Source organism: Myotis yumanensis, unplaced genomic scaffold (assembly GCF_028538775.1).
Source record: "Myotis yumanensis isolate MYYU_CA2020_CCGP unplaced genomic scaffold, mMyoYum1.0.hap1 SCAF_10, whole genome shotgun sequence".
NCBI lineage: Eukaryota > Metazoa > Chordata > Mammalia > Chiroptera > Vespertilionidae > Myotis > Myotis yumanensis.
In genome coordinates this window covers 30,379,457-30,399,166 of record NW_027223761.1, presented here as the reverse complement: position 1 = coordinate 30,399,166, position 19,710 = coordinate 30,379,457, and the positions used below count along the sequence as shown (strand labels likewise).

At 53.6% G+C, this 19,710-nt stretch overlaps 1 protein-coding gene across 2 annotated transcripts in view; it reads left to right on the top strand.

Annotated features, from left to right (window-relative positions):
- Nucleotides 1-19,710, top strand: part of KCNC1 (potassium voltage-gated channel subfamily C member 1) — a 42,300-nt gene that overhangs the window by 10,875 nt on the left and 11,715 nt on the right. The gene's annotated exons all lie outside the window — the stretch shown is intronic.

The window sequence follows — 19,710 nt, the reverse complement described above, 5'->3', positions numbered from 1 at the left end:
GTTCTGTCCCAAGAGCACAGCCTCTTGAGCCAGGAGACCTGCGTTCGAATCCCAGCTCGACCCCTTCCCAGCTGTGTGATCATGGACAAATTCCCTAACCTGTCTGCGCCTCACGAGAGGGATATTAATAGCACCTGCCTCATAAGGAAGTCATTAGGATTGAACGTGTTAAGCACTTTGCCTAGAACCCCAAACATCAGGGCCTAATTACCATGGGTTCCATTATTGTCTTCTTATCAGCGCTCGGCTCTAAAAGGTCCAAGCAAACCCTCACCTGTTCCCTGTCTGCTTTCTTCTTTCTGCACTGACTCTCCCTTCAAATACCTCTCTAGGGCAGGGGTCCTCAAACTATGGCCCTCGGGCCACATGCGGCCCGCCAAAAACATTTATCCGGCCCGCCGGGTGTTTTTGCTGTCGCTGCCTGTCCTGCTTAGCAGCTGACTCGTCCCGGGCCTGCAGTGCGCATGTGTGGAATGTCTGAGGGACAGTGAACTGGCCCCCTGTTTAAAAAATTTGAGGACCTCTGCTCTAGGGGGTCCCCTCACCTACCTTGGCCCTGAGGGTTCCTCCTTCCAGTGTCGGCCTCCCAGGGGCCAGATTTCAGAGTGCCTGGCTTCTGCCTTGGTTCTGCCACAAATATGCTGTGTGTCCTGGGCAGGTCACGGTCCCCTCAGAGCCTCAGTCTCCCCATCTGTTGTAATGGACTGCTCATCTGGGCTCTACCGTCCTGCCCTGTATTGGGGAATGAGAGAGATGAACGGTGGAACTTTCACCTACAGGTGGAGAGGGAGGGAGGGCCATTGACACCAGGCTGTGGTCATGGTCAGGCGCCAAGTACGGGGACCTGACATGCTGACAAGTATGCCAGCATGGAGAGGCTGGCAGGAGGGGGTATGCATCACACCTCTTTATAGGGGATGCTCGGGCACAGGCAGCAGTGGCAGCAGGAGCCTGGCAGACCCCAGGAGCTGCTGCAGGACAGGCGCTAGGGCTGGGGCTCCTAATGGTGCCAGTGGGTGGTACCCACCTTGGGGCTGGGCTGCCCTGCCACACTGACGCCAGGCGGGATGGGACAAGCTAATGTTAGCTGAGGTGGCCCCAGACAGCTGAGCTCAGGAGGCTGCAGGGGCCAGCCTCGCTGGGCCAGGGATCAGATGCTGCTTCAGCCTGGGCCATAGCAGCCAGAGGAAACTTTCTCAAGCCTGTGCAGGGCCTCGGATGCCCCATCCACCTGATACAACCCAGACCCTGCTGGCCTGGCAGGCCTGATCCTGCTCACCCTGGCTGCGGCTCCAGCGCACAAACCCCTGGACTACTGCCCCCAATGTCTCCCTGACTTTACCTCTTTCCTTTCCCGTCCTCAGTGCAGGAAGGGACTTCTCTCCCTGCATTCCTACTCTGCACATAAAAAGTCTGTGTAGGTCCCCGGCCAGGGGCTGCTGTTAGCACTCATTCATTCAAAAAATATTTATTGAGCACTTACTAGGGAACAGATACTGCTCTAGAAGCTGGGAATAGAGCAAAGAATAAAACAGTCAAAAATACCTGCCCTTAACAAGCATATATTCTGGTGCAAGGAGAATAAAAAGAAGCAAATGGAAACATGGAATATATCGTGTGTCCGATGGTGAGGAGTGTATGGAGATATATAATGGAGGTAAGGGCCCAGGAAATCTGGGAGGTGGCAGCTTCAACTAGGAGGGAAGGCAGGTGACGTTTCAGCAAAGACTGGAAGGAGGTAAGGGAGGGAGACATGACATCTGGGGAACAGAGGGAAATGCGACATGCCCCAAGCAGATGTGTGCCTGGGGTTTAAGACATAGCAAGAGGCCAGTGTCCAGGGTCAGCCTTAGAGAGCCAGGGAGCAGTGGCAGGTCAGAAAGAGCAGAGCGGGCCTACCTCTCATAGGGCCTATCCTTGGGCTCCCTGGGTTGCCAGTTCTTGGCTGTGTTCATATCTGCAATCCCCTCCCCTGGCCACAGGGGCTGCACAGTCTGGATCTCCAGGCAGCTGGGCCTCAGAGAGGGGACCTCTATCATCTCCCTGGAGGAGATGGTGGGGCCACTCATGGCCACCCCCCTCAGGGGACAACAGCTCACTGTTGTCCCCTGAGGGGGGTGTGCAGCTGGAGAGAAGTTGGTGAGGGAGCCGGAGGTGAGGGGCCCTTCCAGACAAAGTCCTGTGAGCAATTTCCATTCTCATAGCCGTCGATGGCCGCTCACCTGGCTCTCACTCCAGGTGTGCTGAGAAGACGGTTAGTGTAGTAGTTAGCATAGCAGACTGGAGCCACACTGGCAGGGTTCACACCTAGCTGTGTGCCCTCTGCAAGCTTCAGCCACCTCAGCCGAGGGGGCGATAATAAGAGTCCCCATGTCAAGGGGCTGCTATGAGACCAAAAGAGATAAGCCACAGAAAGCCCTCAGCACAGTGCCTGGCACAGCCCAGTGTCCCGTCAGGCACTGCTGTCATTCTCAGCATTTGGCACGTGAGGCCTCTTTCTAGGATGCTCTGCAGACACTGGCCTCACACCCTGGAGGCTCTGAGAATAGGAACCTAATGTCTTCAGGGGAAAGGGGGGGTTCTGTGACCAGGGAGGCTTCAATGGTTCCCCGGGAGTGTCTCTACCCCTGCAGGTGGTAGAATAGGGAAGTGGGGCTCCCTTGGGCCTTGTCACCAGGACTGTGAAATGCTTTAGACCCCAGCCCCCCACTAAGGCCAGAATCTCACACTTAGAGATTGATGTTTTATGCTCAACCTCAGGGGCTCTCTGAGCAGCTGTGAGAAACACAGTCACCTGCTGAGCTACCTCGAGCCAGCCAGAGCCCTGGGCTGAGGGCCAGAGGCTGGGCTCCTGGAAGCGCATGTGGCTGTCATCTGCTCAGGGTTGCCCAGGGCAGTGTGCTTCTCCCCGTGTTGCCATGGTGCTCCTAACTTGTCCCCTGACCAGTCCACACACCAGGAGCATGGCCCTTGTCCTTCTGGGCCTTAGTGTCTTCACCTATAAAGCATGCATAATGATGTCCCCTACCTCGCAGCAATGCTGGGAAGATCCACTAAGACCAGAGGCAGAAAGATCATTTGTGAGGGGGGAATATGGCTCACTGCAGGGCCAAGTGCAGGAGGAGACCACCATCTCAAGGGCAGGGCGAGTGTTGAGAGGGGACATGGCAGAGGTGAGCGCACAGGCCTTGGACCTGGCTGGGCCTGGGTTTTGGTCTTCCCGCTGCCTCAGTGTGGGCTGGGGCAAGTGTCATCTGGCTGAGCCTGTCTCCTCCTGTGTGAATGGAGGGAGTCTCAGACCAGAGCCCCAGGATGGTGCCTGGCATACAGGGGGCCCTTACCAGGGGTCAGACCTGAGGCACCGTTGTCACCCTGGTCCTGAGTCCAGATTCCCCAGGGAGCTGGTATAATGAGGCCCTGGCTGAGCCACAGAGACAGGGAGCCCGCCGTGGAAGCCTTGTCCGATGGCCCCACAGCCTCGGGGGCACGAGCCACTGTCGCCAATGATATATTTAGCGACACAAAGGTCAGAAATGCCAGGAGCTGGCTTCCTTCTAGGCGGCAGGAGTCGTCTCTCCCGAGGCCTGGCTGTCACCATGCAGATAATTTTTTCCTGTCTGGCCGTCAGGGATCCGAGTAAAAGCCTCAGAGTGAGGAATCACTGTGGTTTGCCCTGGCTCGCTGCGTCTTTCCATGGCCATTGGCCCTTCTCCAGCCCTGCTGTGCTGCCCTTGGGAATTCCAGCAGTCCTGCCTTTCCAGGTCACCCAGCCTTGGCCTCCAGGCGCATCAGCCGTGCCCCCAGCATGCTCTGGCTCCCCCTGCCTTCTGCCTTTGCCTGCTCTGTTCCCTCCACCAATATGCCCTTTCCTCCACCTCTACATATCTGAATGGATCCTCCTCCAAGGCCAGCTTTCATGGCCCCTTCTGTCTGGAGCCTTTCCTGATTCTCCTCCTCCCACTCCCCCTCCCCGAAGAGGCTGCTCTCCCAGAGAACTCTTCCTGCCCTTGACCCAGCTGACCTGTTGAGGTTACATGTCTTCCGAAAGCTGCAGCCTCTTAGAGGGCAAGGACCAGCTTAAGCAATGATAGTGCCTGTTACGTAACATAGAGCCAATCAGTCTTGGCTGAAGCAGCATACTTCACAGCAGCCCTGTGAGGCAGAAGGATTCGATATTATCCCCATTGTATTGCTGAAGGAAAAAAACGCCCCAAGCGATTAAATATATTTATATAAGACCACGTGGTTAGTAACTGGTGAAAGGAGAGTAGACCCCAGTCTTCTTTGGGGGATTAAGAAGGTAAAGGAGCAGGGCCAGTGTTCCTTCCTGCCCGACTATGCTATGGTTCTCTGGTCAAGAATGAGGTGGACAGATGGATGAGGGACAAGTGGATGAAAGAATGGATAAAAAGATGGGTTTATGGATGGGTATGGATGGAGGGAAGAATGTATGGATAGATACCCAGATGGGTGGGTAGCTTCGTGGATGGGTCAACAAATGGATGAATGTGAGGGTGGATGAATAAATTCCTAGTCTCTAGGCTTCAAGGCTGGAGAGGAAGTCCCACCTCTCATTAAATGAAAACAGCCCAGAGAATGGCACTTGGATGCTCAAGACTTTAAGGTGGAAGGCAGGGTGGAGCAGCCCAGTGCATGTGTGGAGAAGGTGGGTTTGCCAGATGCAGGAGAGGGATGGTTTGTGGAGTGAGGGAGCTGGGAACTGGAGGCAGGGACTGGCCTAGGGGACTGGTCCACTCTCAAAGGTTAGAGCAGCGGTTCTCAACCTGTGGGTCGCGACCCCTTTGGCGGTCGAACGACCCTCTCACAGGGGTCGCCTAAGACCATCCTGCATATCAGATATTTACATGACGATTCATAACAGTAGCAACATTACAGTTATGAAGTAGCAACGAAAATAATTTCATGGTTGGGTCACAGCATGAGGAACTGTATTTAAAGGGCCAGAAGGTGGAGAACCACTGGGTTAGAGGCTCTGATGGAGCAGCACCAGGATAGACTGGAAAGAAGTTGCCATGCGACAACGGAGGCGTCAGGCCCAGGGTGTTTCAGATTCCCTGAAGCCACTGGAGGGTGGACAGTGAGTGGGGGATTGGCCTCTGAACCCCAGGACATGCTGAGCATACCTGAGGAATGTGCCTTCCTGAGGTATACCAAGGAATACCGAGATCCACCATCTTCCCTGCCGCCAATCCCCAGGCCCTAAGACAGGGGTCCTCAAACTACGGCCCGCGGGCCACATGCAAATACAAATATTGTATTTGTTCCCGTTTTGTTTTTTTACTTCAAAATAAGATATGTGCAGTGTGCATAGGAATTTGTTCATAGTTTTTTTTTTAAACTATAGTCCGGCCCTCCAGCGGTCTGAGGGACAGTGAACTGGCCCCCTGTTTAAAAAGTTTGAGGACCCCTGCTCTAAGATATGAGCTCCAAGGCTTTCATTCTATTGAAATGGTCTATCATGTGCCTATCAAGGGCCGATAAAGGGACCATGAAATAGGTGGCCAGTAGCTGAGCTTGGCAGGGCCTGGAGGCTCAGAATCCGTTAGCCTCGAGCAGATGCTTCCCCTGGAGCTAAGGTTCTCCATTCGCACCAGGCACAGCGCTGTGAGCGTCTGTACTCACAGACACAAAGCCTTGCTCTGGTGTCCCCCGGCATCAGGCTGCACCCCCCCACACACATACACTGACCCCAGCAATCTCCCTGGGAAACCAGGTCCCACAGAGAGTGCCTGGTGCGCTGATAACTGCTCATTACAATCACGGCTGCAGCAAAGTATAGCTCCGGCTCACACAAGACCAAGACAACAAGGGAAAGTCTTACCATACAAAAGCCGCACATGCAAGCACACAAACATCTGCACACACATGCTCCCCACAGTCATGCATGCCAATGGCCTTGGACGCTCGTGGACCCCTCCTTGCACCAACACAGTTTTTCATTCATTCACTCAGGCACCCATTCTATCAATGTTTGTGGAGGGTCTAGGGGAGTGGTTAAGAGCATGTGTTCTGTAGTCAGACAAAGCCTAACTCCATCACCTCCCAGGTTCATGATCATGGACAACTTAACCTCTCCACGCCTCAGTTTCCTCCTTTGTAAAATTGTGATGGTAACCGCAGTGTGGACTTCAGAGATGATGTATGGGCAATGAGATGAGTCATGTATGGTAAGAGTGCTTAGGAACAGGTCCAGCTCAGTATTAGTGTCAGCACACAGTAGGTATCTTTATCCTCATGATTGATACCTCTGATGTGCCTAACTCTGTGCTGGGAGCTTTAAAGCTGTTATTTCTGGAGGTGGTTGTGAAATGTACCTGTTGTATAATAGGCACTCCGTAAATACTTGGTGATTAAATCAACTAACAGCTGTGTGAAAGCTGCATCAATGGGTGGCCGCATGTCCTTGGAGCTTTCTTCTTTTGGGAGGAGCCACCCGCACTTGTCTCTCATCCAGGCTGTCTCTGGTAGATCTAGGTGTTCTTGTGGGTAGCACATGCGTCCTGGAGACAGAGCTGGAGTTTGAGTGGATCCAGGCCACCCTTCGCTTTGCAGATGGGGAAATGCAGCCAGTGGGCGCAGGGAGTGCTGGACTGGCACTAGGTAGGGCCCTGTCTGCGGGGAAAAGGCTGGAATTCTATCCAGCCTGAGTAAGAAACAAGCTTCAGGATTTGAAGGTGCTGTCACTGTTCCCAGCCTTTGACTAGGCCGGCAGCTAAACTGGCTTGGCCATCTCCTCCCATCACACCTCCTCAAAAAGAAAGTGACATTTCCTGGTGCTTTTTAAAGCCCAGGGTGGCTGGGCCGGCCTGGGTGTGGGGTAGGGAGGGGGCAGGCGGTGCTTGGAGTCACACAGCCCAAGTCTCTCCCTCACCTTGAGTGATCTCAAGATGCTGGGAATAGACATGGTCTCATGTCGCCATGTGTCCCAGATTCCAGATCTGATGCCCAGATTCTAGCTTCCACACCCCAGTGCCCGCATGTTGGTTTTGAATTCCAGGTTCCCATGCCAGGTTCTGCCCCCTGGCAGCACTCGGGGTGTTGAACTTCATAACCTGTGCCTGCAGCTGGCAGGAGCCTCTGTGCCCTGTGCTCACGCTCCTCAGTCATTCATGTCAATGCTGGTGGGGACTCAGGTCTTTGTGTATTGTGTGTGCCCATTGCCAAGAGATGAACGTGATTGTGCCTGCTGCCCATGTGTATGTGTGTCTGCTGAGTCTGCTGTCAATGAGTGTGCCCATTGCCAGTGTAGATGTGGGTCTGCTCTCAATCTCTGTGCCCGTTGCCAGCGTAACAAACAGCCTCTGTGGAGACTGAGCTGATGGGAACATAGCTGAGTGATTTGTGAGTGCATCCGGGGCCAGTTTAGTCACAGACTCGTGGATAGAGATTATCCTCTATCAACGTAGATGAAGATCTGAGGTAAGCATGGTCAGTGCCAGTGTAAAGGCCAGTCTGACATCAGTGACCGTGCACATTGCCAGTGTAGACGCAGATACAGCAGCAGTAAGTCAGTGATTGTGTGCACTGCCTGTACAGAAGAGGGAAATGGGGCCCCAGAAGAGAGGTTCCCTTCCTAAGGAGGCTGAAGGGAGGAAACTTGTTATGCCCATTGTGTAGATAGAAAGACTGAGGCCAGCGGACACAGGACGTGTATCCAGGACCTTCCCACAGAGGGGAAGCTGTGCTCTTGCTTAACTGTGCTCCTGGCTCCTGAGCACAGCGTGCTGCATGTAGCTAGGCCTGGCGGCAGGGCCAGCCTGACCCCCAGATCCAGCCACTTCCTGGGCGATAAATATGAAAACTCAGTAAATTAGATAGTGTTAAGTATCAATACTCATCCAACTGGACACTTAGAATGGGAGACTGTTATTGTGTGTGTACTCTACCTCAGTAAAGCTGGGGGAGAGTGTATGTTCAAAAATGGTACGTGCAATGTGCGGGGTGTGGAATAAGGAAAACCAGATTGGTTGCGGGGTGCTGGTTGAAATTTAAAATAATGTGGTCAGAGTAGGCTGGCATTTTCATGAGACGGTGAGGGAATGAGCCATGAGGATACCTGGGCAGAGGGAACAGCCAATGTGAGGGCCCTGAGGCAGGCATGTGTCTGGCATATTTAAGGACCATGTTTCAGGAGGCGGGTGTGGCTGGAACAAAGATGGCCAGTGGCAGGAGAGGAGCGTGGAGGGGTAATGGCGGACCTACAGGGCATTGTGAGGACCTTGGGTTTTCCTCTGAGAGAAATGGTGAGCAGGGTTCAGGGCAGAGAAATGACACAGTCAGATTTACATGTTAAAAGGAATGTCTGGCTCCTGTGATGAAAGTAGTCCTAGCACACCAGGAATCTTGCAAGCTGAGAGACCAGTTAAGAGGCTCTCACCATAATCTAGAGCAGTGATTCTCAACCTTCCTAATGCCGCGACCCTTCAATACAGTTCCTCATGTTGTGGTGACCCCCAATTTCATAGTTACAAATTGAACACAATTAAAGCATAGTGATTAATCACAAAAACAATATGTAATTATGTATGTGTTTTCCGATGGTCTTAGGCGACCCCTGTGAAAGGGTCATTCGACCCCCAAAGGGATCGCGACCCACAGGTTGAGAACGCTGATCTAGAGGGAAATGATGGTGGCTGGGACAGGGTGGTAACAGTGGTTGTGGGAAGTGGTCAGATTCTGGATTTATGTCAAGCTGAGCCAACAGGATTTCCTTATAGACTAAATGGGAGGTGTGACGGAAGGAGAGGTGTCAAGGATGACTCCCGGTCTTTGTTAAGGATGGTGTTGCTATCTCATGAGATGGAGAAGGCTGCAGGGCGTGGGGGTGGTACAGGAGTTGGTTGACTTGTTATGTTGGTGAGAGAGCTATTAGACCTCCACCTAGAGATGCTAAGGACTGGGACGCTGAAGTCCTGAGCTCCGTAGGAGAGCTTGACAGCAGGTGAACATTTAGGAGTGTGCTGTTAGTGGGACTTGAATGGGTGATGGTGTTTAACACTACGGTGTCGGGTGAATTTCCCGCCAAAATATAAGATGGCGGTTCGCATACGCAGGTAGGTATCTTTGTAAACGGCAAACAAACAAATATTTGGTAATACGCAGTTACAATCGGCCCGAGTTTACATGTTTCCAGCACTCCACTGCAAATCTATATGAACCGAGTTAAGACGGCTCCCGCGGAGTACGTGCAATTCAAGCGAGCTGACTTAACTCGTTTCCCGCAATCCAAGTGTTAAGCCTGGAAATGGGGTGAATCACTAAAGTGAATGAGTGTAGACAGAGAAGAGGACCAAGGACTGCCCGATCGTTAGAGGCTGGGACAAGAGGTTGGCAAAGGACATCAAGAAGGAGCAGTCAGTGAGGTGGGAGAAAGTCAAGAGACAGTGGGGCCCTGGGAAGTGTGTCAAAAAGGAGGGAGTGACCAGCTATCTCAGATGCTGCTGGTGGTCAAAAGACATGAGGACTGGGAATTGTTCCTATCTTTCTGCCTAGAATGCTCTTCCTCATAGCCTATGTTTCCCTAGTTGATTCTTACCCATCCTTCCAACCTCTGCATCTGTCACCTCCTCCTGGGGGCTGCTCTAACCCCAAGACTCGTTGCTAAAGACCCATCAAATGGCCCAGCCAGCATAGCTTAGTGGTTGAGATTCGACCTATGAACCAGGAGGTCAGGGTTTGATTCCTAGTCAGGGCACATGCCATGGTTTTGGACTCAGTCCCTAGTGTGGGACATGCAGGAGGCAGCCGATCAGTGATTCTCTCTCATTACTGATGTTTCTCTCTCTCCCCCCTCTCCCTTCCTCTCTGAAATATATATATATATAATGTCTCCCATCAAATGCATTGTGCATTCTTGAAGCCCTCATCACCTCATATAGGTATGTATTTGCTTGTATGGTTATTTGGTTATTTCATAAATAGTTTCCTCTGCCAGATGGCTGTTTGGTTCACTCTGTACTCAGTGCCCTACACAGGCCTGGGACTAGGAGTAAATATTTGTTGGAGAGAGAGCAGGTGGACAGTCACCTGTGGTCCTACCTGGGCTGTGCCCACTGCCCTCCCTGAGCTGTCCCTCTTGAGTCACATTTTTATTCCTTTCCCCCCAACACACACACACATATATATACAAATGCATACCCTATTGGGAGTCAGGACCCCTGACTCGATGCAAAAACACAAATGGGCACAGGGGAAAATTTCCCAGTGGATTTCTAGTGGACATACCATGAAGCTTGAAGCCTCAGTTTTCTCATCTGTCAAATGGGGACAATCAAGACAGACCTGCTGATGGCCCAGGTAGTGTGTGTGTGTGTGTGTGTGTGTGTGTATGTGTGTATGTGTGTGTGGATATGAAAGAGATTTGCAAGTGGAAGCTGTAGCGCATAGTGGTTTGGGGGTCAGAACAGCCTAGTTTCAGATTCTGCCTATCACTTCCGAACTGTGTGGGTTTTTGAGGTTTTGCACTTCGTAATCACTCTGAACCTCAATTTTCTTGTCTGCAAAATGGAGGAAATGACATCTCCCTTAGAGAGGTTTTTTTAAAGATGAATGAGATCATGTTGGTAACGGCGGTCATTGTTACTTGATAGCAGAGGACAGTGAGGCTCAGCAAAGCTAAACACTCCTGCCACCAAGGGGATGTAAGGATTGAAAAGGGTAAAGCATGCGATGCCTTTAGCCATGCACAGTGAGTGCTCAAGAAAAGCAGGCTCTGAACCAGGCCGGGGAGCTGGCCCAAGACAGGGAGTGTGATGGAAGCGGAGGCCTGGCCTGCAGCAGGGATGGCTCAGGGGTGAGGTCGGAGGCCCACCTGCAGCTGTGGGCAGGGCTGTCACGGAGAAGAAGGGAAGCGGGTGTGTTTGGTGACTCCATAGAGCAGAACTGGGATCACAGGGGTGGGGGAGAAGGGGCAGGGAGGTTGACTTAAACAAGGAATAAAAGCATGACTCTAGAGCTGTCTAAAGACAGAACAAGTGGCCTCAGGAGCCCCTCTCACTGGTGGTCACCAACAGAGACATCTGCCTCAGGGCTACCACAGGGGCCATTATTGACCTGCCCCCGTGGGAGGCCTACGTACCCATGTGGGATGCCTTCCTACTCACTTCCTGACCTGGCCATCTCAGTCACCTATTCCTTATCCCAAATAGCGGCACAAAAATGTTTGAGGCCCATGAGACACACCTATAACAGAACCCTTAGAAATGAAGAAGAAAAGAAAAGAAAAAATAAGAATAATAGAGAAGAAATAGTGATACCCCAAACCCGGGTAAAAGATTAGTCCAGAGGTGAGCACCAAATTTAGTTGAGCTCCCTGGCAAGGAAATACAAAGGTTTCCATAACTCATCAGACAAGCCCACCCAGAGACACACACCAATCTAAGGCGTGAGCCAGAAGAACAATCTCCTGTATGGAATACTAGTATTTCTCCAGGTTTAAAATGTTAATGGGGCCGGGCCCGTGTTGTACAGTGGTTAGAGCAGTTGTTCCCATCCACCAAAGGGTCGTAGGCTTGGTTTCTGGTCAGGGCACATTCCCAGGTTGCAGATTCCATCCCTGGTCTTGGCATATACAGGAGGCGACTGATCGATGTTTCTCTCTCACATCAATGTTTCTCTCTCTCCTTCTCCCCTCCTCTCTCTCTAGAATCAATGAAAACAACAACACCATATCTCTAGTGAGGGTTTTAATAATGTTAAAAATGCTGGGGGGCAAAAATGCTGTGTTTGGGTTTTTGTAGAGGGAAGCTTTGGCTCCACTCCTGGGATCCCAGTGTGAATCCCAGTGTGCGAGGGAACTGGCAGCCCTGGGGTTTCTCTTGCCCCCGGATTCTGCCCTGGATCTGGAAAATTTCTAGACACCCACCTGCTCCTCCAGGCCCCTCAGTAATGTCTTCCTTCCTGGAGTCTGTTATTATCATTGTCCTCATTTGAAGAATAAAGGGACTGAGTCTCCAAGATGTCATTTGCCTGTAATCATAAGCCAGTGGCAAAGCTGGGATTCGAACTCAGGCCTCTGAGGCCAAGCCCAGGACCCTTCCCTTCCACTATACTGCCTGCTCCCCAGCCCCTAATGTTGTCTCAGGATGATGAGGTTCATTGGGCATCAGAGCTGCCTGGCACTGGGTCTCATCTGGTCCCGATCCCAAACGCCAGGATGGGGCTGGGGCAGACTGGTCACATGCTGCTCAGCCAGGCCCAGGCAGGAGCCCACTGGACTCAGGCTCACTCAAGCCGCTTGGGCTGAGCTGGGGCGGGCGGAGGCTCTCTGAAGGACAGTCGTGCTGTTTTGTGCTGTGGGGGCACATCTGCCCCCGTCCCAGGTGCTCCCAGCTCAGCGGTTCCCACCCGTGACTAAGATTCTCGGCTCTCCTGCCTGTGAGGCACTGATCCCAAGCTCTCCGTTTTGGTGGGAAAGGACCAGGTGGGAGGCCCACTGGAGGTCAGAGTGGGAGGTTTGCGTGGGGACTGAAACAATGTGTTTGAATAGCTCCTTCCTATTTTCTATGTATTATTTCATTTCATTGTCACAGCTACTGGGAGGCAGGGAATCCTATCCCACCTCCTCCCTATCCCTTGATAGGGGGAATGAAGGCTCAGAAAGGGCCAGTGACTTGCCCAAGGTCACCAGCTGAGCCAGGCCCCCAAACTCAGGCTGGTCTGAACTCAGGGTCCCACCATTTCTGCTCCAGCTGCGGCCTCCTTTGACAAGAGGGATTCGAGCTGCTTCACACCTGGGGTCTAGAAGGCAGACAGGACCTGGGGAGCGAAGAGGCCTGGGAGGGCGTTTTAAGCAAAAGCTCAGTAGTCACACTGAAGGGAGCCCCAGGCTAGAGCCCAGCACGGATGCTTCCGGAGAACCTGGCTCTCCTCTCCGCTCTACCTGAGAGCTCTGGGCCTGGGCCGGGTCCCTTCCCTCACTGTGCCTCCCTTCTCCATGTCTGCCCAAGGGGCGGCCTTTGGACCAGAAACCTCTGAGGGCCTTCTCTCTCTCTCTCTCTCTCTCTCTCTCTCTCTTCCCCCCCCCCCCCCTCTCTCTCTCTCCCTCTCTACCTCTCCTCTATCTCTCTATCTCCATGTTCTGGGTTTCTAATGACCATGTGTTCACAAGTCCAAGGTGCCGCCGATTTAAGACATGCCATGAGTCCAATAACAGCATGTTGGGGAAATGGGAAGAAATACTGTTTTACGGATGTGTACGTTTCATGACATATTTGCATTTCCAAAATGTGCATCTTGGAATGAAGCAACGTGGGAACCTCTGCAGCCCTTTCTGGGCATGACCTGGGTCGAGGGTGTTGAGATGAATTCATGGATTCAGTGAAGTGGGTTCTTACCTCTTGGGGAGTCTGGGCTCCTTGCACATGCCTCGAGTCAGGCCACAGAAGCGGGTGACATGCCTTCCCCAGGCACACATCTACTCCACGTTTACACACTGCCGCCCTTCCCGCCAGCCCTCTCCCAGCACACAGACTCTCCCAAACAGGCGCCCACACAGCCATGTTCCCCGCACACACTCACACCCTCCCTCTCCCACCCTCCACATAGCACCACGGGAGCTCCTGTCACCCACTGCTCCCTGCGCTGGGTGCCAAGAAGGGAGAAGGAATGGGGGCCAGGACCTGGACACCCGGGTGGCGAGCTCAGGACCCAGCCAGGCTGCTTGGAGTTGATGGCGGGGGCATTTATTGATGGACCCAAAAAGGGACCCGACCCCAAAGCGCCCCCTTTCCTTTTCTCCCCTCCTCCCAACCCTCAACCAGCCCCACACGCTGTGGGCACGCCCAGTGCAAGGAAGGGCAGACGAGTCTAATTCGGTTTCCAAACTCAACTCAACTGACAATTTATTTAGGCCAATTGGCCATCCCGCCTGCTCTGCATCACTGACTCCACGCAGATCGACTCAAACGCTGCACACCCCCGCTGGGCAGGTTTAATTAGACGGAAAATCTGACCTGGAGCCTCTGGGGGCCCGGGGCCTGGAGCCCAGCCAGGGCTCCCCGACCAGCCCCACTGCCTGAGACCTCGCCGAGTCTCGGAATCCTCAGCAGGGACCCAGTCCAATTCTCACTTTGCCGGTGATGACACTGAGGCCCAGAGAGGGGAATGAACCTGCCAGAGTCACAGGGCGAGTGCGCGGCCAGACCAGGACGTTGTCCCGCCACCGCCTTGTTTCTGGAATAAACTGCAAGAACACAGATCCCCACAGCGAACTCCCCCCTGCACAGTTCTGAAAAGCAAGTACAATTTTTTTAAAGATGACTGCGGCATAAATAATTTATAAATGAAAGTCATAGCACATATTGGTCATTTTAATAGATAGTAAATTGCCTTTCTGATTTATAGTTTCAAGGGTGGGGCTACGATAAAAATAACTTGGTGATTTATAAAACATCTTCTTAAGTCAACAGATCGCTAGTAGGTTTGTTTGACTTTACAGCCAACAGCCTCACCACCCTGGTTACTATAGAAATGGGATGCCTTGCTTCGTTGCCATGGCTACACTTTCTAGAACACAATTGGTGGGTCTCTTATGGTTTGTGATTTGGTTCGGGGGGCGGGGGGTGGGGGAGCCAGAAACTACTGGCTTGGCTTTATGCTGCATTATCAGGAGATCTTGCCTATTACTGTCTTGAAATGTCACAGGGTGGTCGCTGAGGTGACCGGGCTGGGTGACAGCTCCCTTTGTGCCCCCTCACCAGCTAGCAGCCCAGGAGGGACTGGCCTCACAGCGGGCCTGGATCCTGGCTGTGGGGGCACAGATGCTGCAGGGGTGGGCTGGGGAAAGGAGACAGGTCTGGTGGGTGGCGGGAAACCAGGAAGCCTGTTGATGATGGGCAATCCAGGAACTGGCACCATCAGATCAGGAGGCAGGCTGAGGGCAGAGGCGAGGCGGGCTGGAGAGACAGACACCGAGTCAGTCATACCCTTGGGGGTGCAGTGGGCAGAGGAGGGGTCGGCTGAGTGGCAATGCCGGGATCTATTGTATCTGTAGTGGGTGTGCTGTGTGGTGACCACTTCTGCATCCTCCATATGCTCTGAGTGTACACACGCGAGTGCTGTGTGGAACATGCAGGGCGTGCGCCCGGCAGTGCAGCACCTGTGTGTGTGTGTTTGGTGTGCGGCGATATGTTTCAGTATGCTCCATGGGCCCTGTGTTCTCTGTGTGTGTGTGCGGGGGCGGGGGGCGGGACACGGTGCTGTAGCTTGTGTGGCCACATGCACAGTGTATGCGCTTAGGTAATGGGTGAGGTGTGTACTCTGGGTAGTTGTGTGCCTGTGGTCTGTGAGTGACTGTTCCCTGTCCTCTGGGTGACTGGGATTGGGAGGCAGACAGCTCACATGGGGTGCAGCCCTGCCCTTGCCTGCAGCCCCTACAGGGAGCGACAGCCCCGGCTTGCTGCCCTGGGTCTGCTAGGCAGAGGTTCCCTCCCCGCTAGGGGTCCACTGATCCCAGATCCTCCCCTCCCTTTAAATTCTCCCCGCCTCCCTCTGGCTGGGCTTCTTGAACAAGTTGAAGTCATCTTCCACCTGCCTTCTGAGTCTTCAAGGAAGTGGGCCAGGTGGGGATGCAGGCTAGACCATCCAAGGCTGCTGTCAGCATTGATTCCCTGAGCAAGGTGTGGCTGCACGCCAGCCCCCGGGGCTGCTCTAGCCCCAGGCACTACCAAGTCCTGGGCAAAGCGGCCCAAGAGCCATTCAGGTGTGGCTGGGCTCCAGCCTGTGGGTCCAGGCATCCCGGCTCTCTCGTCACTGGCAATGGGCATAGCATGCCCTCAAATAGTCTGGGCTATGGGTGCCAACCTCCAAGATGAACCATTCAGACATGATCAGGGTCAGCTCCCCAGTGCACAGGACTGTGTTTTTAGCCCCAAGAGCTGTGGTCACTCTAGTGGTGGAAAGAGCTTAGGTTCTGGAGTTAGATCGATTCGGGTCCAAGCCTAGCTTTCAACACTTGGTCCTTGAACCTCTCTGCACCTGGGTTCGCTTTTTGGCACAACGTAGCACAGCCACCTGTCTGACTGGGTGTGTGAGGATTAAGGCGCAGAATAGGCCCTTAGCTTGGGCAGCGTCCTCCTCTCTCCTTCCTGTGCTCAGCTTCCCTGAGGCTGGACAGAAGGGAGCCGGGGACTCAGCGGGATGTGAGCTCTTGCACTGGTTGTGCACCGTGACTGCCCTGCTAGTCTCTAGGCTTCGGAGAATGTGGTCTGAGCAACCAAGGCACCTTCCTCCACAGCCCTCCTAAGAGCCCACTTGGACCCGGGTGTTGCTGGGCCTCTGCCTGTGACAAAGGACCAGGCTGCCGGCAGCTCAGGCCAGAAGGAAGGCACCAGGGAGCCTAGGCAGGGCGGGAGGCCCGGCTCCCACCTCTGCCAGCTTCCCTGGGAAGAAGGCCTAGTGTCTGGCTCGAGGCCTGGCTGCTGCTGTCCACCCCATCCCCACTCCTTTGGCTCTGGGGCCCAGAGAGGAAGGAATCTAGACAGGATCTCCGCTGATGGCTGAGAACCAAGGATTTTTTCCTCCCCGAGTTTTTATAAGACTTGACCTCATTCTGGGCCTCATTTTCCCCATCAAGACCTGTCCTGTGAGAGGAGCAAATGGGATGACAGCTCTAGGGGCCTGTGGGGCACCTGGGAGTGAGAAGGCTTTTGGGACATCAGTGCCCTGTCTGGGCTGTTCCCATGAGCCTCCCTGGGCACTCATGAGCGGAGTTGGAGACAGGCTGGCTGTCTCCCGGGGGTGAATGTAGAGGCTCCTTGGGGAGTCCCTTTATTAGCTGCCTCGTAAGGGTCTCAGCTGCAACGAAGAGCCCCACCTGGTGAAGGCGCCCCAGGAGAAGGGCTACTTCCTGGGGTGCTGAAGGATGAGGGGTTTTTCCAGAGAAAGATGGGCAGGTACACTCTGGTGGAAGGAACAACAGGTGTGATGATGCGGAGATGGGGAGACACGGAGGTGTGGGGTCAGAAATGGCAGAGTTGCATCTGGCAAGAACATTGGGTACATGTAAGGAAGTCGGGGAGGCCAGGGCACAGCAGCTCATGCCCGGCTGAGGAGTCAGGCTTTTCTCCGTGGGCAGCATGGGCAGGCGGCATGCAGAGCTGGGATCCCAGCCAGTCGCTCCCTCTGGCTTGGAGGCTGGACTGGTGGCCAAGACTGACGCCTAAAACCTGTTAGCTTTGGTGGCAGTAGCCCTGTTGAGAGAGAGTCACATATAAGCAGAGGGGACAGAGGAGGATGGATGTGGGTCAGATTAGGAGGGTGATGCCATGGCTGGTGGGGCAGCAAGGAGAGGTGCCTCTTGCCTTCTGCCATCGCCCAGGATCGGGAGCCCACGGGTGCAATGGGCCCTACCGCTTGGCATCCCTCTCTCACAAAGGCCAGGGAAGTGGGTATGGCTGGGGCATGACCTGCCCATGGGGAGTGTGGGCTGTGAATGCCAAGCTCCAAGATGGGGCCCTCCAGAGGGAACCTGGGACCAAATACCCAGCAGACAGGGCTGTTTTAGCTCCAAGAGCGTTAGCAACTCTGTGTGGAAAGTGCTGGGTAAACCTGGGTTGGAAGTTACCTCTGTCAGGTGCTTCCACTTTGCTTTCCTGGTCCTCCTCTGTGGTGACCCAGGGCGGCACTGTCCGGACCCTCTCAGAGCTGTTTCTGGAGTTGGAAGACCTGGTTTAAGTCCCTACCCTGTCCCGCCTTGTCCAAGCCTCACCACTTCATGGGGCTGAGGGGCTCAGCTTTCCAGGCCACCGCATTGCTTCTGTGAGTGTCCTTTACCCTCCGCTGGGCAAGGAGCTCCCTGAGGCCTGGGCTGGAATCCTCCCTGAGGGTTCCTCCCTGAGGATTCCCCTCTGTGCTGGGCATAACCTGGCACTTGATGAGGAAGGGAAGGAAGAAAGAATGGATGCATGCATGTTGGATGGAAGAGAGAAATGGAGAAAAGGGAGGAAGGAATGGAAGGAGGGAGAGAGAGGGAAGGAGGGAAAAGGGTGAATGATGTGTGGATGGAAGAGAGGGGAAAGGAAGGAAGGGAAGATGGATAATGGGTAGATAAAATGAAGGAAGCATAGGTGAATGGAGGAAGGGTGCATAGGGATCAGTCTCTAGTAGTCTAGATAAAGTTTTTGCAAATTGCTCAGAGCTCTAAGCCTACAGACCTATCGGCATCCCATAATGATTGCCTGGGGCAGATCTCTTCCTGTTTCTGGGCCACAGGCTTCCCCATCTGTAGCAGGTAATGTCTTGGATCAGATAATCTCTGACGGCTTCTCTATGCTGACAATCTGAGATGCTGCCTTTGTCCCTTCCCCTTAGTTCTCCCCTTCCCCACCCAGAATGTGGCTTGGAAGGTCCACATAGTTCTGGGCTTCTAGATCCCTTCCATTTGGGTGCCAGGTCTCAGGGCCATGGTCAAACCAGACAGGGCTGTTCTGGGACTTCCAGTGTGCCCTCCTCCCCCCCACCCCCCCCGCCAAAAACACCCCAAAAAACAACAGGTGGAGGTGGGTGTCAATGCAAACTAATCACTAGAAGCAGCATGGCTGCCTCCTGCTGAAGATACAGGATGAGACCATGGCACTCCTTGAAGTTATCTATGAGGACACCTCTGTGGACCAAAGGTGCCACCTATTCCAGCCTGTACCCCAGGCTGCCTCTGGCCATGGTCTGTCTTGGCCAAGCGGAGAGAAGGAGGGTCCAGAGGGAAGGGGAGCAGCAGGAACATGCGGGCAAGACTGACCTGCTGGGCCCCTGGAGGAGAGCTGACTGGCCAGGGTTCCACCTGCCCAGGGCAATGCCTAAGGAGGCCATGGTCTGTTAGAGTTCCGGGGGACCCACCTGGAGTCTGTAAGAAGAGACTTTGCCTGGAATTCAGTCTTGAGCAGGAGGGTTTGAAGCTCAGGCAGCTACTTGATTCTCTTTCCTTGGATTCCCATGTCTGCCGTGGGCTCAAGAAGCTCAAGGGGTCATCATATGGGGCCACCAAACCAAACCAAACCAAAGGGTCTCCTGAACCTTTCTCCAGGGGCTCAGAGCCAGAGCAGATGGTTCTGGACAGACTGGGATATTCTGGCCATTTCCTTCTCACTGATGGGGTCTGAGAGAAGCAGGTACTCACATATGTTTGAAAAGCCCCAGCATCCCGACAGCTTCTTCCTCTCTCCTACCCACACCCCTAGCCTGGGTCTGGCAGGCAGCAGGGAAGAAGCAGACCCTATGGTTTATGTGCCTTTGAGGATGCCTTGTCCAGTTCACCTCCTGATTCCAGAACTGGCACCGCATCTCTGACAATGATCATTTAGCCTCTGTTTGAATACCCCCAAGGATGGGGAACTCGTTTCCAGGTTGGGTGTGTGAGTTCCTAGGAGGATAGAGGGAGCAGTTAAAAAAGTCATCTAAGGCCCTGAGGCAGATGAACATCTTCTTTAGATCTAGATAGGCTAGAACCTGAAAGAGATTCCGTGAGTGAAGTACAGACAAAAGATGGGAGATGTGGCCAGATACCACCGTAGCTGCCCCCTCTCATTTCTTTGCCAACTTCAGCCCAGCAAGTTGGTCATTTTTATTAGGGTGGCTAAAGGCTTTAACCAATCTCCCCACCCCAAACCACAGTGACTTAACAAAATAGTATATTTCCCACTCAAGTAATAGTTCAACGAGAATATTTAGTGGTTTTTCTTCTCAGGGACCCAGGCT